The 19,145-nt window shown below is 40.2% G+C and overlaps 2 long non-coding RNA genes across 2 annotated transcripts in view; one reads left to right on the forward strand and one right to left on the reverse strand.

The window, feature by feature from the left end:
- Nucleotides 1-19,145, reverse strand: part of LOC149655007 (uncharacterized) — a 573,911-nt gene that overhangs the window by 91,005 nt on the left and 463,761 nt on the right. The window lies entirely within an intron of this gene.
- LOC149655010 (uncharacterized) lies at nucleotides 2,579-10,186 on the forward strand. The gene is made up of 2 exons (XR_016370357.1): nucleotides 2,579-2,762; nucleotides 9,218-10,186. It is a non-coding gene; the product is annotated as an uncharacterized LOC149655010 (long non-coding RNA).

Raw genomic sequence — 19,145 nt, forward strand, 5'->3', positions numbered from 1 at the left:
GCTGCAGATGTGCCTTGCCGTTCAAAACCTATTTCTAAGTTATCAAGATCTTTCGGAAAGGAAAAAAAAGAAACAAATTCAGGCGTTCCTCGAGTTCTTCGTGCAGAATAAAGAAAAGGTTGAAGAAACTATTAATGGGACACGTCAACTAGACGAAGAAGACAGCGAGATGATCCCTGAAAATGTTGACGACGACGTAATTAACATCAAAGAAACAACGGTAGAGTTCGTCAAAGAATTCGTTTCGCCAGATGCCTGGCTTGCAATACGTGAAGTATTGAAAAGTAAGAAAGCGGAATGGAAGTGCGGAAAATGCCGTACCGTATCAACGAAAATTAACATAGTGCAATGTGAAGAATGCGATTTGTGGTACCATTGGAATTGTGTAAATTTCACAGAGAACTACCAAAAAAGCACATATTTATGCATTTCTTGTAGACCAATGTGAAAAATAAAGTTCACTTTACCAAAACTGTACTTCAAATGAAACATCCATAGTATATCAAAGCAATCCACAATTTAAAAAAACCGCCTACAAAATCACATTCTCTGGTTGGAAGCCTTGCGGGATTTTTTTTTCGGGGTTGGGGTTCCTATTTACATACTAAACTAAGAAAGACGCTTAACACACTAATATAAATAAAATATTAGTTGGGTTTGAGGCATACTTGCGTGAGATTAACGTGAAAGTACTAAAATACTAACCAAACTAAGGCATCTTTCATTACCAATCCAGTAAAGATACTCCATGGAAAAAAGGTAAGAGAAAAACGGCTTTTAACGCTTTGTAATTACTTCCCGCTAAGACCTTCTCTTGACAATTTTACAGTAACACCTACTATATCGCCATATGCCCGCGTTGACCAACGTAAAAGCACTACTATATTAAGATAAATCGACCAATCATAAAAGAGGCGGTTGAACCCGCCTCCAAAAAAGAGTCGCACATTTAGTCGCAAGTGTTAATAGGGTGGTTAGATTTATACGGCCTGCAATAAGTTTCGTTGCAGTTGAGTTGAATTAAAACTAAGCGGTTATTTAAAATGGGAGGCGGTTATTTATTTATGGTGAAGGAATGTAACGAAAATTCGCGGAATCGGAAGTAGAATAAGTTGTCGTTTTTAAAATACCAGCTGTACTTAGGCACCAAGGACCAATTGCGTTAGACTTGTTGTCACTGCGTAATAGTGACTTTCGGGAATTATATTAGGGGCTTGCCACGATTATCGAAAACAGCCTTCGTTTTAACAAAGTTTTCCAATTATGTTATTGTAAATTCTTTCGCATTTGGTCATCATTTTTCTCATTGGACAGTTCGTTTTTCACTCATGTTCCCGGTGTTTTTTGGCTACGTAAATTGGTTTTACAATATCTTAGTCCTTCGGCAAAATACCAATTATCTCTAAAAGTAGGCAAAACTATTGAAACGGAACTTTACAAGCAAGAGAGTTGATTGTTCTTCCCATTAGCACGCGATATAATTTACGTTGTTATGGCTGTCGGATGTACGGAACGTTTGGAAGGAACCATTTCTTCATGGAGTAAGGCTGTTGTAAGTATAGATCGAAAATTTAACAATCAGAATTTAAAAAAGCTTTGCGAGTGTATGGCTAAATCAAATTTAAAAGGTTTAGGAAATTTTGACTATAACGGAATTCAAATTGAAGCGAATAATACCGTTAACTTAAATTTAGCTAAAGTTAAAGGTACTATGGAAAAATTTCACACGCCAATTTACTTGAAATAAAAATAAATTTAACGGTAACATACTTACTTTTTTATTTACCTTACCTATAAGTACCTGTAATACTTTCTCCGAGTTTCAAAACAAAGGGAACACCACGGTAAATAGTTGCTTTGTAGTTACCTTGTCCAAGTCCCAAAACTAAGGAACCACCACGGTAACATAGTTGCTTTGTAGTTACCTTGTCCAAGTCCCAAACTAAAGGACCACCACGGTAACATAGTTGCTTTGTAGTTACCCAATCGTAGTCTCTCACTTAAGGGAACAACACGGTAACATAGTTACTTTGTAGCTACCTTCTTCGAGTCCCAAAACTAAGGGAACACCACGGTAACACAGTTACTTTGTAGTTACCTTATCGTAGTGTCTCACTTAAGGGAACACCACGGTAACATAGTTACTTTCTCCGAGTCCATAAAACTAAGGGAACACCACGGTAACATAGTAAACCATAACCTTGGTAAAAAAAATGGTTTCCGTTAATAGAGAGTTTCAGCATCTCCCAAACGCGTACGTATAGCTATGTACCAATGCTTTGTCGAATAGGGATGCTTAATCTCTCTAATAAACAGTTAGCAGGGGAGATTGTCATAAAAAGGGGAGGAAAGGTGAAAGGGGAAAGGAACTACTGGTATAAAAGAGCCGACATTTCTTTGAACGGACTCATTCGCGGCGGTACCAGTCTAGAAGCACGATGACAGAGTTTCTTGAATTAAACCCTTTTTTATTAAAGAAACCTGATTCGTATTGCACAAGAAAAGAATACGAAAGTGAGCCGAAGCCTCATCTAATCGGAAAGCGTAGCAAAACAAGGGAAGGAAAGACGTTTGCAACGATTTTTTTGGAATATTAAGGTTTTTGAAACATTTGAAACATTTATGAATTTGAGGAATATTTAATTCCTAGTAGTTTTATATAGACAAGGGAAGTTGATTGTTAAGAGGGGTCGTCAAGGTTAAGGTAAAGGGGTTATTGGTCCGAGAAAGTTTAGAGGCGCCAGTGTGTCGCGCTCAGGAAGGTTCTCACCCTTTCTTTTCGGTCGGTCCTCTTTTGTGCTCGTCCCGATCTCCCTTGTGTAAATAGCTTTGCCCTTCTCTCTTTATTTCTTATACGTACATATGAAACATTTTAGCAAGCATTGGTATTGTCAAACGCCTTTCATGGTTACTATTTTCGTAAAATGATGTATAGTATGTAGGCCCAAAGAGCTAGGTAATCCGGCGCCGACCGAAGGTCGAGGGGCTACGTGACCCAAGGGTTGAATACCCTGGACATCGACGTCAACTTTTGGCGCGAAAAAACAACCAATTAAGTTGTTTGGCGCGAAAGCGTGGACGAATGGTGTGCGGTCTTCTGATACGGGTCAGAGACTTTGACCAACTTGATTGGTGACCAACTTCGGCAATAGAAGATCGGTGCACAAAAAACGCGTTGCGAGGTGGCTGAAGAGGCATTCTGGCATTATATTCTGACGATTCTGGCTGACGACGATCCTGACGCTGATCCTAAAAAAGAGCGGAGGACTGCCAATTTTCTGGAGATGACAACCTAGCCTCCCGAAGTCCCCGTACTTCAAGTCTAGAAGAATAGCCAAGGCGATGGCCACGCCGTAGCTATTGTTTCAAGAACGCAAGAACGCCAGGAGGATGAAAGTCACCGTTAATGCCCTCATCGACCACCCCTTGCCGTTGCCACCGAACAATGGACGATCGTGAAGCGATAAGTGTTGTTTTGAATTTTTGTTATGTTAAATCGGTTTCGCGGTTCTCGCGCGCGGATATTATTGCTAGGGCGGCACCTGGCTTTATTTAGGTAGGGTAATCATAAGCCTACAAGTAGCATAATTTACTCCTAAAAATGTTAATGTTAATTGGTAATTGAAATATTAAAACTAGACCATTTGCTTGCTAAATACCTTTGTTTTTAATTAATCTCTAACTATGAGCAAGTTAAATAAAGTAGCCTACCTTCCTCTTGGCGGCGGTGCACAATAGGCACCGATGAATAGAAGAAAAAGGGTTGCACTTTTTGGGGGCCCAGCCGGGATTTGCTTTCCAATGACAGAATAACTGTTATGTAAGCAGAATTCACCCTTCTCGTAGTTGTTAGTGTTTAGGGGTCATGTATTCATGAATCGTTGCAAAGATTCATCAAAGTGTTTTCCAGTGTTAGGTCGATCCACGGCTTGTTTCTATTGTTTAGATGAGTATCAGGCTTTAGAGCGTGCTCATAGATATGAGAACAGAGCGTCTAGGGATTTGGCTAGAAAGGGATCGGATAGGGAATTGATGGATAAGGCAGGCACTAGCAACCGTGTAGAAACTGTTGAAAATTTTGAGGACGCTATTGATAGCAGTGGTGACGAGACAATAATAGACACTTCTAACGTAGCGTCAGAAACTCCTGATAGTAACACATTGAGTGACCCAAGTGCCCAAACCGCTGTGTCGGCAGCAACCAACGTCAGCGCAAATAGTACCCCAGTGAATAGTAATATTAATACCCAATCCCCCTCTAGCGGTAATGTTACAGTACCTAGTGGAATGCAGTTAGTTCCTTCGACCATGTTGGCAGCTATGCAGCAACAGATTCTCGACCTGCAGGATAAATTGCAGCAGTTATCGCAGCCTATAGTTAGTGTTAGTGGAAACCAGGCTTTAGGACCTGTCCCTCCAATACAGGTAGCTTCAGGTGGTAGTGTGGCAGGTAGCGCGTCCCAACAAAGCAGCGCGATAAACTATATAGTACCCCCTACGGCGACCGTCGCTTTGCCGGCTAACGTACCTCCCACAATAAAGCTCCCAAAAATTGTCCCACCGTCTTTTTCGGGGAAACCGTCAGGGTTAAGTGCGAGGGAGTTTTTAGCCAAAGCGAAACAAATTCGTGATTCACAGGGGTTGACTGACTTAGATTTCTTAACATATTGGGCGCCCTCAATGTTTCAAGTGCCCGTGCTAGACTGGTGGAATAGATTGATCCCAAAACCAGATACGTTTGACCAATTTAAAGATATGGTTACTACGGAATTTTCTTTTCCCGTGAATGATTCTTTTTTGAAAGAACAGTTGTACAATCGCAGTCAAAGGGACAATGAACGCGTGGGGGATTACATAGATAGTATGAGGGAAATAATCCTCCAGTTAGCTAAACCCATGGCGATTGAGGATCAGGTGCAAGTAGTGTACCAAAATATTCATCCAGATCTTAGACCCTATTTAGCCTCAAAGGAACACAATACAGCATGGGAGCTTGCAACGCATGCTGCTCGAGTAGAGCATGCTGTAGGTGTTGCAGGGAAGAACACGCGCAAGTTAGAACATAGTCCTAGTTCTCGTAATAATGATAGTTCTCGACCCAAAAATGGGAATGGTCCGGGTAATTTTCGTAGCGGAGCCCATTGTTTTAATTGTAAGGAGACAAGTCATTTGTTACCCCAGTGCCCTACCGTGGTGTGTAAAGAGTGTGAACAAGTCGGTCACATTAAAAAATATTGTCCCAATCGAAATGGGCAGGGAAACGGGAAAAAGGGAGCGCCGGGCAAAGGCGGACCGCTCCCGAACGCGCAATAATTAGATTAAAGACTAGTCCATTCGTCCTTCATGTGTCAGATCCAAAATTGGCTAAAACATTAATTAACATAACATTAGGAGGCATCCCGACTACAGCTTTGGTAGACTCGGGTAGCTCGGTAACTTTCGTTGACAGTAACTTTAATTCGGCTTTTAATCAATTAAAATTTAAAAAGAAACAAGTTAATTTAAAATTCCGTGTAGTTAATGGCAAATATTTTAACGTCAAAGAAGAGGTAGAATTAAAATTTGGACTTCCTGGCAAGCAGATGACACATGAAGCGTTGATATTGGACGGATTAGCATACCCGTGTATAATTGGGCTAGATTTTCTTAGGAAATCGGGTATGATCATAGACTATAGTAAATTAGATTGGTGTTGGAGCGAAAACCCCAGCATCCAATATTGCTTTTTAGATACTAGTGACAGTATAGACCTTTGCGAATGTTCCCTGTTTGAGGACGAAAACTTTGACAAAGAAAACGTTGATAAGGCGCTAGACGAAGCCCCCATTTCTGACAAGCAGAGAGAAAGCTTAAGAGAATTGATATACAGATTCAAAGGGGTGTTTTCAGTCCTACCAGGCCGCACGCAGTCGGTCGAGCATTATGTAGATACCGGGGATAGCCTGCCGATAGCTCAGCCCCCGTACCGCTACTCCCCTCACAAGAAAGAACTAATAGAATCTATAGTGAAGGAGATGCTAGAGTTAGACTTGATCGAACCGTGCAATAGCCCCTGGAGTGCGCCCACATTACTAGTTGGTAAAAGTGACGGCAAAATGAGACTGTGTATTGACTATAGAAAATTAAATAGTGTAACTCGGAAAGACGCTTATCCTTTACCGCGTATGGAGGATATTTTGGAGTCTGTTAGGTCGCCGGAGTGTATAACTGTACTGGACATGCGATCAGGCTTTTGGCAGGTCCCACTACATATTGGGAGTAGGGATACCTGTGGCTTTGTAACTCACCAGGGTATTTTTAGGCCAAAGGTGATGATGTTCGGGTTATCAAATGGGCCAGCGACCTTTCAGAGAATGGTCAATAACCTCTTCGCGCATCTTCAGAAAGAAGGCGTCTTTGACTATTTCGATGATATTTACATTATGTCTGATAGTTTTGATTAACACCTTACGAGTATAGAGGTTTTAGAAATTCTTCAAAAGGAAGGCTTAACAGCTAAGGCATCGAAAACACAGTTTTGTAAAAACAAAGCCCATATCTTGGGACATGTAGTATCAAAGGCGGGAACCGAAGTTGACCCCGCAAAAATAGAAACGATGAAAGCTTACCCTCCACCTAGAACGGTTCGCCAAGTTAGACGGTTCTTAGGGATGACCGGTTTTTATAGACGGTTCATCAAAAAGTTTGCCGAGATAGCGTACCCGTTGACACAATTGACGCATTTAGATGCTAAGTGGGAGTGGGGAGAAAAGCAACAGAAAGCTTTCGAGACGTTAAAAGAAAAATTGTCGGAAGCTCCGATAATAGCCACCCCGGATTTTAAAGTTCTTTTTGTAATGCAAACCGATGCAAGTAATTTTGGGCTGGGTGCGGTACTTTTGCAAAAGGTAAACGGAACGTATAGGGTTATACAGTACGCTAGCAAAGCGTTAGATAAGACCCAAAGAAATTACTCCGTAACAGAGAGGGAGTGTTTGGCTATTGTTTGGGCTGTCGAAAAGTTTCGGGTATATTTGGAAGGAAATCGCTTCGAAATATGGACTGACCACAAAGCTTTAGAGTGGCTCAAAAGTGCTCGCGACCCCACGGGGAAGTTCGCCCGTTGGAGTACTAGATTACAGGCATTCGATTACAAGGTTATTTATATTCCTGGTGATACAAATATCGTAGCGGATGCCTTGTCAAGAATCCCAGAACCTGAAAACCCCGGTGCAGACCACCAAGGGGAAGCCCCAATGGTAGGGGTTGTAGACATAGATAATGGGGAGGATCTCCTTAACTTGGATCGAGAGTTAATTTTAAACGCTCAGAAGGCAGATGCTAGAATTAGCTGTCTTAAGGCATTTTTAGAAGATAGCGAGGTACCAATCCCAAACGATAGTATTAGAAAGTGGGTAAAACAAATGGCCCCACTGTGTCATATTACGAACGACCTTGTATATAAGACGTTAAAAGAGCAAGTGGCAATATTATTGCCATGTAGTTTAATTAAAACGGTATGTGTAGCATGCCACGATTTGAAGACTTCCGGTCACCAGGGAATCACTAAAACCCTTGATAGAGCTAGGCGTTATTTCACCTGGAAAGGGATGACCAAAGACATAACAAAATATGTTAAGTCCTGTAAGGTATGCCAGGAACATAAGAACCCGAATACAAAGGAAGCTGGCTTAATGAAATCCGCTAGTCCCCCAGGTCCATGGGAAGTGATCGGTATAGACTTAAAAGGGGAATACCCCCGAAGTAAGAAAGGGAACACATATGTCCTTTTAGTTGTCGATTACGCGACAAAATGGGGGGAAGCACATCCCTTACGTAAAGCGACTGCCAAAAACATAGCCAACAAATTAGTTGACGAGGTTTTCTCGAGATTTGGTGTACCCAAACGCATAGTGAGCGACAATGGTAGCCAATTCTCCGGGAAACTTATGGCTAAAGTTTGCAAAATCCTTGGGATTAAGCAAAGATTTACATCCTATTATAGCCCTCAGGGAAACCTGGCGGAACGATCAATTAAAGACTTAGGAGTAATGATTAAATGTTATGTAGACGAGAGTCACCAGTTATGGGGCGAGGGTCTCCAATAACTAATTATGGCGTCGCGCGCAGCTAAGAATGATTCAACGGGATATACCCCCGCATTTTTGAATTTTGGTAGGGAATTACGGGAGGTACCCATTATGAGTATTGATAATGACCAGTTCGATCAGATTCCGAAGTGCAATGAGGTTTCTGCTATTGCTAGAGCTGAGACAATTAATAAGGCCCTACGGAATGCCCAGGAAAAATTGGTAAAAAGCCAAGAAAAGAATGCCAAATATTACAACCTAAAGAAACGTGACTTCCAATTTAAGGAAGGAGATTTGGTCTTAAAGAGAACACATCACCAGTCTTCGAAAGGTGCGAGGTTCTCGGCCAAACTCGCGCGCTATTGGAATGGGCCCTTTAAGATTGAAAAGAAGCTCAGCGCGCTCACATACACACTAGCTCCGGTTGACAAGGGGGCACCCCTGAAAGGTACCTTCCACGTCCGAGAGTTAAAACCGTTCATTGAACGTGAACAGGAAAGTCCATCTCCTGTGGGTCAATATCACTCAAACCCAAGGGCAGCTAGACGGAAAGCGCAAATTATCAGGCCCCCGCCAGATGATAGGTTCCACATGGTTTTAAGGAACCGAAAGTAAAACTGCTGCTAGATTTAGGCTAATTTTTAAGGAAATAAGGGAGCATCAGCCCCCGCGCGATATGGTGTGTTAGAAAGGATCCACTAGTCAACTCCACAGTTTCGTGCCCAAACCCTTAAAGCTCAAGCCATCTGTAATATAGTAGACCTGTAATATAGTAGAGTGTATATAGTTGATGTAAATAACCCCATGTTAAAAAGTCCCATTTAGGCCTAGTGTATTTTGTTTTACTTTATTTTTTCTCCTATGATATTTATTGTAGTATGGTTTCATTCGACATGTTTCTACCATTGCGGTTTTTAGTGCGTTATTCATTATTAGTGTAGTTTTGTTCGTTAGCTACTGCCTCTAGCCTCTCGGGACGTTCGGCCTTAAGAGGGGGGGGGGGGGGAGTGCAACGATATTTTTGGAATATTAAGGTTTTTGAAACATTTGAAACATTTATGAATTTGAGGAATATTTAATTCCTAGTAGTTTTATATAGACAAGGGAAGTTGATTGTTAAGAGGGGTCGTCAAGGTTAAGGTAAAGAGGTTATTGGTCCGAGAAAGTTTAGAGGCGCCAGTGTGTCGCGCTCAGGAAGGTTCTCACCCTTTCTTTTCGGTCGGTCCTCTTTTGTGCTCGTCCCGATCTCCCTTGTGTAAATAGCTTTGCCCTTCTCTCTTTATTTCTTATACGTACATATGAAACAATTTAGCAAGCATTGGTATTGTCAAACGCCTTTCATGGTTACTATTTTCGTAAAATGATGTATAGTATGTAGGCCCATGCATGGTAAAGGCCAGGTCGCCAAAGAGCTAGGTAATCCGGCGCCGACCGAAGGTCGAGGGGCTACGTGACCCAAGGGTTGAATACCCTGGACATCGACGTCAACTTTTGGCGCGAAAAAAACAACCAATTAAGTTGTTTGGCGCGAAAGCGTGGACGAATGGTGTGCGGTCTTCTGATACGGGTCAGAGACTTTGACCAACTTGATTGGTGACCAACTTCGGCAATAGAAGATCGGTGCACAAAAAACGCGTTGCGAGGTGGCTGAAGAGGCATTCTGGCATTATATTCTGACGATTCTGGCTGACGACGATCCTGACGCTGATCCTAAAGAAGAGCGGAGGACTGCCAATTTTCTGGAGATGACAACCTAGCCTCCCGAAGTCCCCGTACTTCAAGTCTAGAAGAATAGCCAAGGCGATGGCCACGCCGTACCTACTGTTTCAAGAACGCAAGAACGCCAGGAGGATGAAAGTCACCGTTAATGCCCTCATCGACCACCCCTTGCCGTTTCCACCGAACAATGGACGATCGTGAAGCGATAAGTGTTGTTTTGAATTTTTGTTATGTTAAATCGGTTTCGCGGTTCTCGCGCGCGGATATTATCGCTAGGGCGGCACCTGGCTTTATTTAGGTAGGGTAATCATAAGCCTACAAGTAGCATAATTTACTCCTAAAAATGTTAATGTTAATTGGTAATTGAAATATTAAAACTAGACCATTTGCTTGCTAAATACCTTTGTTTTTAATTAATCTCTAACTATGAGCAAGTTAAATAAAGTAGCCTCCCTTCCTCTTGGCGGCGGTGCACAATAGGCACCGATGAATAGAAGAAAAAGGGTTGCACGTTCCAGGAACATCCACAAGCACAGTTGAAAAGGAATTTAAGAAATATGAAACGATGGAAGATGAAGAAAAGTATTAGTAATATTATAAATGTAATTTTCTTTCTTATTAAAGAGACCATTTAATATAGCGCTAAGAAAGCAAAGGACAATGCAACGAAGTCTCCATATCTAATTGGAAAGCTAAGTGAAATTTAGAGGAAAAGAAAAAAATCAGCAAGTACTTCGAAAAGTAGAGTCGAAAAGGAATCTAAAAGACTGAAAGCTGAAGAAAAATATAGGTTAACATACTGGGTGTTTCTGGTAAGCATGCCATAAATGGAAGGGCGTGTTCTTTGGGCAGTTTTGAGTCAAAAATATTATATAACGTTTTGCCGTCTGCGCCACCGTCTTCAAGTTATTTCATTAAAACCCAAAGAGAAAAATATCGTTGAACATTTTCGACTCGAAATTGCCAAAAGAACAAGCTCTTCAATTTATCACGTGCTTATCAGAAACACCCTGTTAACTTATTTTATTCTCTTCAGATCGTAAAGAAAACAATTGTACGATCAAAAACACGATAGTTAAATCCTAGAGGACGTCATTACAATTAATGGAACTCCACTTGGAAAAGGACTGACTGGATTGGAGACTTAGAGAAAAATTATTGACTATTGCAAAGACCGGAAAAGTCTAAAAAACCGTACTGCAGTGGCCTTGAGAACAAAATTTTTAAAAAATATCCAACCAAAATTTAAGGTGTGATAAAGGAACTTTAAAAACTAACAGAAATAGTACATAATTAATTTATTAGAAAGAAAAAGATGAAGAAGCCACGGCGGTAGCTCAATAGACGATGAAAATATATCTTCGGAAGATGAAGAGATGGAAAAACCTAGAAAAAAGTAAGATATAAATGTGTGCCTTTAATTAATTCGTAACGGAATGTGTTCGTTTTAATAAAATAAATCTTAAAATAGGAAAAGTAGAACCGACACTGAGAAAGACGACGAAATTTTTTTAAACGCAGTAAAGGAAATTTGCGGAGATCCTTTTGGAACTTGCATTACATCAAATTATTTATGGGCTGAAATAGCAGAATATTGCAATAAAGAGGACAATTTCAAACCTTGTTCTGCTTCAAGTCTAAGAAGTAGATTCTTGGAGCATATAAAACCGAGATTTATGGTTAGTCAAATCACTCAGTCAACGAAACAAGTTCATTTAAAAAATTTGGTTTTGAAAAGAAATTATTTTTCATCTTAGAACCATAAACTAATAAAACATGACTCTGTAGCCGTTGAAGAAAATTTTACGAAAATGAAGGCTTGCCAATCAGCCAACCAAGAAAGTCAAACACGGTAGCGACGACAATAATCAAGTAGAAGTGTCGGAGGAAAGTGTTTCAGATGATAACACTGCCCACAATCCTCAACTGAAAGAACGGTCCGAGAAACTAACAAACAATTGGGTATTAATTCTTCGAATGACGCTTCGTTATACCTTATAAATATTGCACTAAAGTAAATATTATACTTCATTTACAAAGTAGCACAGTTTGCAAACTAAATTTTGATTTTAGGTCGTTGCGGATATTTTATTCTCAAGCAAAAACCAATTGAGAATGCGTTTCTATGGGCGTAGAAGAAATATATTTTCTTCTACGTTTAAGTGTAAGTAGTCACTATATGCTTTGTGAAATTGAAAGGCATAGAATACAGTAATTTTTATTAATAAATTTAATGAGAATCATTTATCTAATAATTAATCTTTACCTCTAGGTTTCTCGCATATTTTGTGACTGAATTAGGGCGGAAGAAGACTCGGGCATTAAATAAACGTGAAATGGTATATCGCAAGACGTTTTTTCCTTTAATTTTAATTTTCGCATAAAAATTGATCAATAAAAAATGTAACGTTAGGAAAATAAAACATATAAACCACTACTCGCTTATCCTTCTCTTTATCCATCGGTTTTCCTCAAAACTTTACTTTGTACTTACCATAGTCCTATTTATTTATTTAAAGTAAATAAAATAAAATAAATAAATAAATTAAAATATAATTAAATTAATTAAATAAAATACGATAAATAAGTAATGCGATATAAGTAGGGGTAAGAGAACACTTTTCAGGTGGAAATGAGGTGGGATCTAGGTGGCAAATTTTCACATGTTAAATCCCCATAGACATTAGTATGTGTGAGTGTTTGAGAACAATTGTACTAGAATTCAATGAACAAACTGTTATAGTCTTTGCAAGATAAGATAAGAAAGTTTGATATAAAAGCTACAACCTTTTTAAATGTAAAGTACTCAATTATATTCAACAAAAGGAAAAATATAACTATCTTATTTGTGGGTGATCCGCATTAATTTAATATTATTTTCTGTAAATAGTTAACATGGCCTGCGTTATTGAAAGAAATTTCCTACGGGTGGATGGTGAATCTGTTGTGAAAGAGCTGGCCTTCTATGATACAGAGACCGGAAAAGGAGATGTTTTCCATTTCAAGGAATCTACCCCGTATCATGTAATTACAAGGATAAGCGAACAAAGTCATGGATAATGCAAAACATTTGTGGACTGCAGCGGGAGGATGGTGAAATTCGTCGAGCAGATTTGCCTAAAATAGCCGCCGAAATATCTTAAACTTTTACACCAAGGGAACTGAAAATTGTAAAATATTCTCCAAATTCTTAGGGAAAAAAATTAGAAATCTAGAGAACGAAGGTTGTCCTAAGTTTAGCCATATCCCCATATACGATAAGAAGCCTCTATGTAGATATCATCCTAAAAGTGTTAATTGCGCGCTATATAAATCCTATGAATATGCCAAATACTTTCAGGAACAATTAAAAGAAAAATAAAAGTTTGAACCAACTATTTGTTTTAATCTTATTTACGCAGGTTTTTAGTTTTTCACGATCAACAGGGGTGGTTTTTATTATATTCAGGTGATTTCAGTGTGTTAAGTATTTGTAATCAATAATTTCGTACAAATCGGGTGATTTTTCTTTTCGCCGAACTTGGGTTTTTTTTTATAAATTTAATGTTGTTTATATTGAACCCCACCTCATTTCAAGTGGTATAAATTTAGTATAAAGAGAAGTTATAATTTAAATTTCAAATATTATCTTCTTCTATTGCATCCGAAATATACCATGGCCGACCAAGTAGATATGAACTGTCTCTGTACTTCGATTTTCGATGATAAGTAACAGAATTGCTGGACGACCTGATTTGCCCCCATTTTCATTTAGAACGATGGAATTGATAGTTAAGAAGTATATGAATTGGTTTTGCCGGGAAACGGTGGTTGAGGCGGAAATGGATACATAGACGTACAACTAGCAACTCGTGTATCAATCGCGAAAATCTATGAAAGGATTGGACCTCTGTCCAAGAATTTCATTAAAGTAAGAAATTTGCTTTGCTAATATAATAATTCGCTAGATCAGAAGTTAAACCCTTTCTCTACAGATCGTGGAAAGAGTTGTTGGTGTTGAGGACAAAGAGGACGAAGAATGCGCAAATTTCCTCGCATTTTTCAGGATGAGTGAGGACAACCATTCTAACACCCCTGATCTGTCTACAAGCTCCGAGCAGCCTGCAACCTCTGACATGTCTATAACATCCGACGAGCCTATTAACGACATTCGTAACATAGACGTGAGAGTGGGAGAAAAAAGAAAGAGTCCGGAAAAAAATCTAGGAAAAGGAAAACGCTTATTGAAAATAGCGACTTGGAGAATATTATTGCATCGGAATATTTAATAAAAGAAATGAATAAAATCTAAAATTGCTTTTGAAAAGTGAGTTGGTAAAGACCTACAAAATTGCAAATTTAAAATCGAAAGTTTTACGAATAAGAACAAAAGCTGACGGCTCTAAAGAATTGTTAGTACGTTGGAAAGGTTACAGCTCAGATTTTGACTCTTGGGTGCATGAAATCGATTTAATATGGGTTTTTTTATTACCCTACCCTCTGACTCTTCCACACAATATTTTAAAAATAATGTAACCCTCAATAGTTATTCAACCAAAAAGGGAGCTTCTCCCGAGGGCCATAAAAATAAATCAAAGACAACTGACACTCGGTTTTCACTGAGCGAATTTCTTTCCGGAAAAAAATTCGCAGAAAAAGCGAAAAAGGTAAAAACCGCCATGGAAATTTTTATCCTGTGTGGTCGGTTTCCACTGGACGAAACCACGGCAGAAATAAATATCTGATAAGCCCCGTGTCCGAACTGAGCGATTGAGCTTATTAGATTTCCTTCATATTAACATCTTTGTAACTTAAATTTCTTCTATCCCAAAGATAAAGGATAATTCCTTTCTTTTCTACCAAAATTTTCGAATCTATTCATTTTAATATTTAAATAACATCACAGTTCTCTAATCAAATGATGGTAAACAGGTTAAGCCTCGGTTAAACACCGCAAATCTTAAAATGGCGGCTCCCTAGTAAACACGCGCTCAGTGTTAACCACGTGACTAACATACCCCCAATGATTGGTTTGTGCCTACGGGAAAAAAACGCGGCTCGGGAAAATTCGCAAAAATAGAAATAGGACCCGCAACGCAAAATCGCGAAATTCGCCAAAAAAAGAGGAAAAAATTTTGCGAAAAACGCACGAAAAACGCCCAGTGAAAACCGAGTGTTACAGTTAAAATCCTAAAATAGAAGAGTAATCTTCTAAAGTTTTATTAATCAAATTGAAAAGGGATAAACCCGAAATTGTCCTTACAAGTTTAACAGGATTAACGTAACAAAAACGCTCTCTCCGAGAGACGACTACGGAATGGTTTGAGATCGCAGTAAAATCACAGAATTAGAAAAAGGAGGAGGCGCATGTAACATGGAGGCATATATACCCTGCCAGATCCAAGGAGTCGAAACTCCAAAGAATCTGGCAGCCATGTTACATCCCGCTCTTTAGGAACCATGTTTATCACAACAAAAAGGAAAAGGGTTACCCCGAGGAACCCAGAATTTTTGGCAGGGGTTAATATTGAATTTTCATAAAGTTTTTTTTTTCATTGCGTGGTTTCTTTCTCCTTGCGTTCTTCCTCCCTGTGTTTTTGTTCTAATCGGGATAGCCTACGGGCTTCCCTTCTTTTTAAAAAGGCTTTGCTCCTTTGCCCCGGGCAATCAGATACGACATGGTGTCCGATTTTTCGGCATCGCCAACAAATTGAAGTGTTCCAGATCAAAGGATGCTTAGCGTCCGGGATTAGAGAGGAAACTAGTATTTTAGGGAGATTTTGTTTAGGGGTCCATCCCATAGACCCAAAACGCTCCCAATTTTGTTCGTCGTCGTCGACGTTAATGTCCAGGGGGTTCCACTGGCGCGTAGATTTTTCTAGTTCTGGGGTAGAACCTAGCGAGGACTTCCGCCTTAAATTTGTGGAACACCGTAACAGGGGTGTTAACGTCCGTTTGACGGTGAGGTTGGGGAAGATAGCGGGTTAAAGACCACGGGTCAGATTCGACCTGAATTTATGTAGGATATTCCAACGGGTGTAACCCTGAAGAATGGTCCAGAACGGACTGAGGGGAGGCAAACTCCTCCATTTCGTCTTTTGAAATCTTCTAATAGAAGTATATCTTCCTCAAAGGGGCAATATACATACATGTCCTTGCGAGTAGCACGATGAACAGGAATTATTTGGATTAAGAGACCGATTAGGCATGTAGCAATCTTTGGCCTCATGGCCAAGAGCCTTTTCCGGCTCCTTTGGACAATAGTCCTCTAATACCATCATGGATTGCTCCATTTTGCTAATTGGTCTCCTCTGATTCTTTGCTCTCTTTGTCATTCCTTTAGGGAGGTCGAATTCCCAAGGTGAGGAAGGGTAATTGGAAGCCATCTGAAAGTATACAGTACTAGTATTGTCTCTTATTAGCTTGGGAGATAAACTCCCATTGAAAAATAGAGATTGGCTCTCGGGCAAAAGAGAAATGCTCCCTGGTTAGGTTTTTTATGTTATTATTCTGGAGGTAATCTTGGACCTCATAAGGTGACCTTAATCTTTTATTGTCTGGAGGGCGATAATAAATATCGACTTCATTGCCTCCTGGTCTAACCGTTGCCCTTTTGCACACCTCTCGCCGCCATCCCGATCTAAAAGGCTCCAAATAAGCATCGGGTAAGGTAGCCCTATTTAATCGAGGAGTTCTCATGGACTCCGATAACGTGGTCGATGAACTTTCAGACGCACGCAGCGATTGGGATTGCGATTGAGAAATCTGTTCGGGTGCCAAAATCTCCTCCGAAAAGCCAGAAGAAGGTAATTGGTGTAGCTCAGATTCCGCGACTGTTGTTCATGATCAGACGGGGAAGCCTCCCCTGCCGCAGAAGGCGGACTGTCATTAGATGGATGGGTGAGCTGGAAAGCTCGCATATCGTGGTAGGTATGGAGTAGGAGAGGAGGGTCTTAAAATAGGGCCATGCCCGTTTTACTATCAGAGTCAGTAGGGAGATGAGAATCATCTGGGATTGCAGGAGGGATCTGTTGATCTGAATCCTGATCGTCCTGAGGAGGCGACGTAGACGTGGAAGATGATGATGATGATGATGAGGAAGTCTCCGTGGGTAGGGGTGCATGGCCATCATCCGTAGGAGAGCTTGGCTCAGGGTCATCGGCGACTTCTGACTGTGAAGCGGGTGCAATTCCGGCATAGTCAAAGACAGCTACATTTAACCAGTAGAGTTTTAAATGTTCAAGGTTAACTTTCCCTACATTCTGCCCTGAGTTAGCTTCCTCTAACTCATAGACAACGGGAGAATGTTTAGCAACTATTTTAAAGGGACCTGCCCATTTAGGACTGAGTTTTCTCATAATTTGGCCTGTCGTACTTGACAAAGGATGTGTTTCCATCCATACTAATGTTCCTACCTCAAATTCTAGAGGGTCATGGGCGGAGTTCATAGTATTTCTTTTGATGAGCCTTAGCTAATTTAGATAATTCATTACTGAATTCTAATTGTTTCTTAAGAACTTTTAAAGCCTTAGTACGACCAGGGTCAGAATGGGTTCTTCAATTTCTAAATCCCAAGGGAGACGTGGCTCCCGCCCTAAATTCAAAAAGAAAGGGGTTTGCTCGTGGTTTCATGGGTGCAGAATTTATAGGAAATTGAAGAAGGTCTAGGGATTCATCCCATCTCTCATGATGATTCCCTACATAGAATGATATAAGTTCGCCTATTACTCTATTTACTCGTTCGGTGGGATTTCCCTTAGGCGTTTAGGGGGTGGTAAACTTTGGGTTAATTCTTAAAGCTCTACACGTTTGCAGCCAAAATTTCGTCGTAAATTGTACCCCTCTATCACTAAGAATAGCTTTTGGCGCACCCCACCTAGAAATAATAGACTTAAAAGCTTGGACACAAGTCTTAGCTGTAATAGTCTTAAGTGGTATCATTTCCATGAATTTTGTCATGTAATCGACATAGATTATTAAATACTTATAGTGGTCTCTACTATGAGGGAAAGGTCCCATTATGTCGACACTAATTTGGTCCCAAGGACTTGTTATCTCAGAGGGTTGCATTAGCCCTGGCTTTTTCCTATTCCTAGACTTAAATTTTTGGCATAAGGTACATCCTCTAACATAGACCTGGACATCACTAACTATAGTTGGCCACCAATATCTAAATGTAACTTTACTTAGGGTCTTATCTTTGCCCCTGTGAGCTGATAAAGGGTGGTCATGTAATAGCCGCATGGCTTCTAGCCTTAAACGGGGTGGTAAATAAATATTTTCAGGGTAAGTCCTGTAAGGTCTTCTATACAGGGTGTTTCTGGAAAGTCTGGCACAAATTAACAGGCATGTTCCTTGGGCCAAAATGAGTCCGAAAGGTCCTATGACGTTTTGGGGTAAAGCGCTCCGTTGCGACGTTATGGGCTCTCAAAAGTAGGCCGAAAAACAAGGAGATTTTGCAGAATTATAGCACTAGTTTTGTGGTTTTGACCCAATTGTTTTCGATTATTGAGCATAAGGCAATGATAGAAATAAGTTCAAACCTAGTGGAAGACCGTGAACGTGTTAAACGGCCAAAAACGTTATTCCCTTTGTTTTTATTAATGATTGTAATTAAAGGTAAGGAAAGTAGCTCAGATATCGGTTACTTGTTTGTTTAGATGTACTGGTAACTGACCAGTTTTTTATTCTTTATTTCAATTAGACACATTACTTTTTCAAAAATTCGAATGAACCCCATTACTTTTACAATATTAATTCGAATGTAAAAAATGGGCACCATCAACGTTTAAGCAAACTTGCGCGCGTCGTTTGAAAGATTCACGAACACGTTGGAAGATTCCTGGCGTGTTACGGATGCTATCACATCCATATCACACCCACTTTTTGCAACCGAGGCTAAACGGGGAAACGCGACAGTACACTTGAGTATTTGCTACTACCACCAAGATCTGCACCAGAGGCGTCTCCAGGCGAGCTTACGCTCTAACTTGAAGACTAAAATGGGGCGGTGCGCCATCGTGCATGAACCACATTATTTGTCGCAGTCGTAACGGCACGTCTTCTAAAATCTCCGGTAAATTGTCACGCAGAAAGGTCAAGTACGCGTCCCCATTTAGCCACGGTTGCAAAAAGTGGATGTGATGGATGTGATAGCATCCGTAACACGCCAGGAATCTTCGAACGTGTTCGTGAATCTTTCAAACGACGCGCGCAAGTTTGCTTAAACATTGATGGTGCCCATTTTGAACAATTTTTGTAGAGCAATGGAATTGAGTTTCATTCGATTTATTGTAAAATTTAAGGGGTTTATTCGATTTATTGTAAAGTTTAAGGGGTTTATTCGATTTATTGTAAAGTTTTAGGGGTTCATTTGAT

Source organism: Phalangium opilio, unplaced genomic scaffold (genome assembly GCF_054372755.1).
Source record: "Phalangium opilio isolate 3A_F unplaced genomic scaffold, DU_Popi_V2 ptg000078l_1, whole genome shotgun sequence".
NCBI classification, from domain to species: Eukaryota; Metazoa; Arthropoda; class Arachnida; order Opiliones; family Phalangiidae; genus Phalangium; species Phalangium opilio.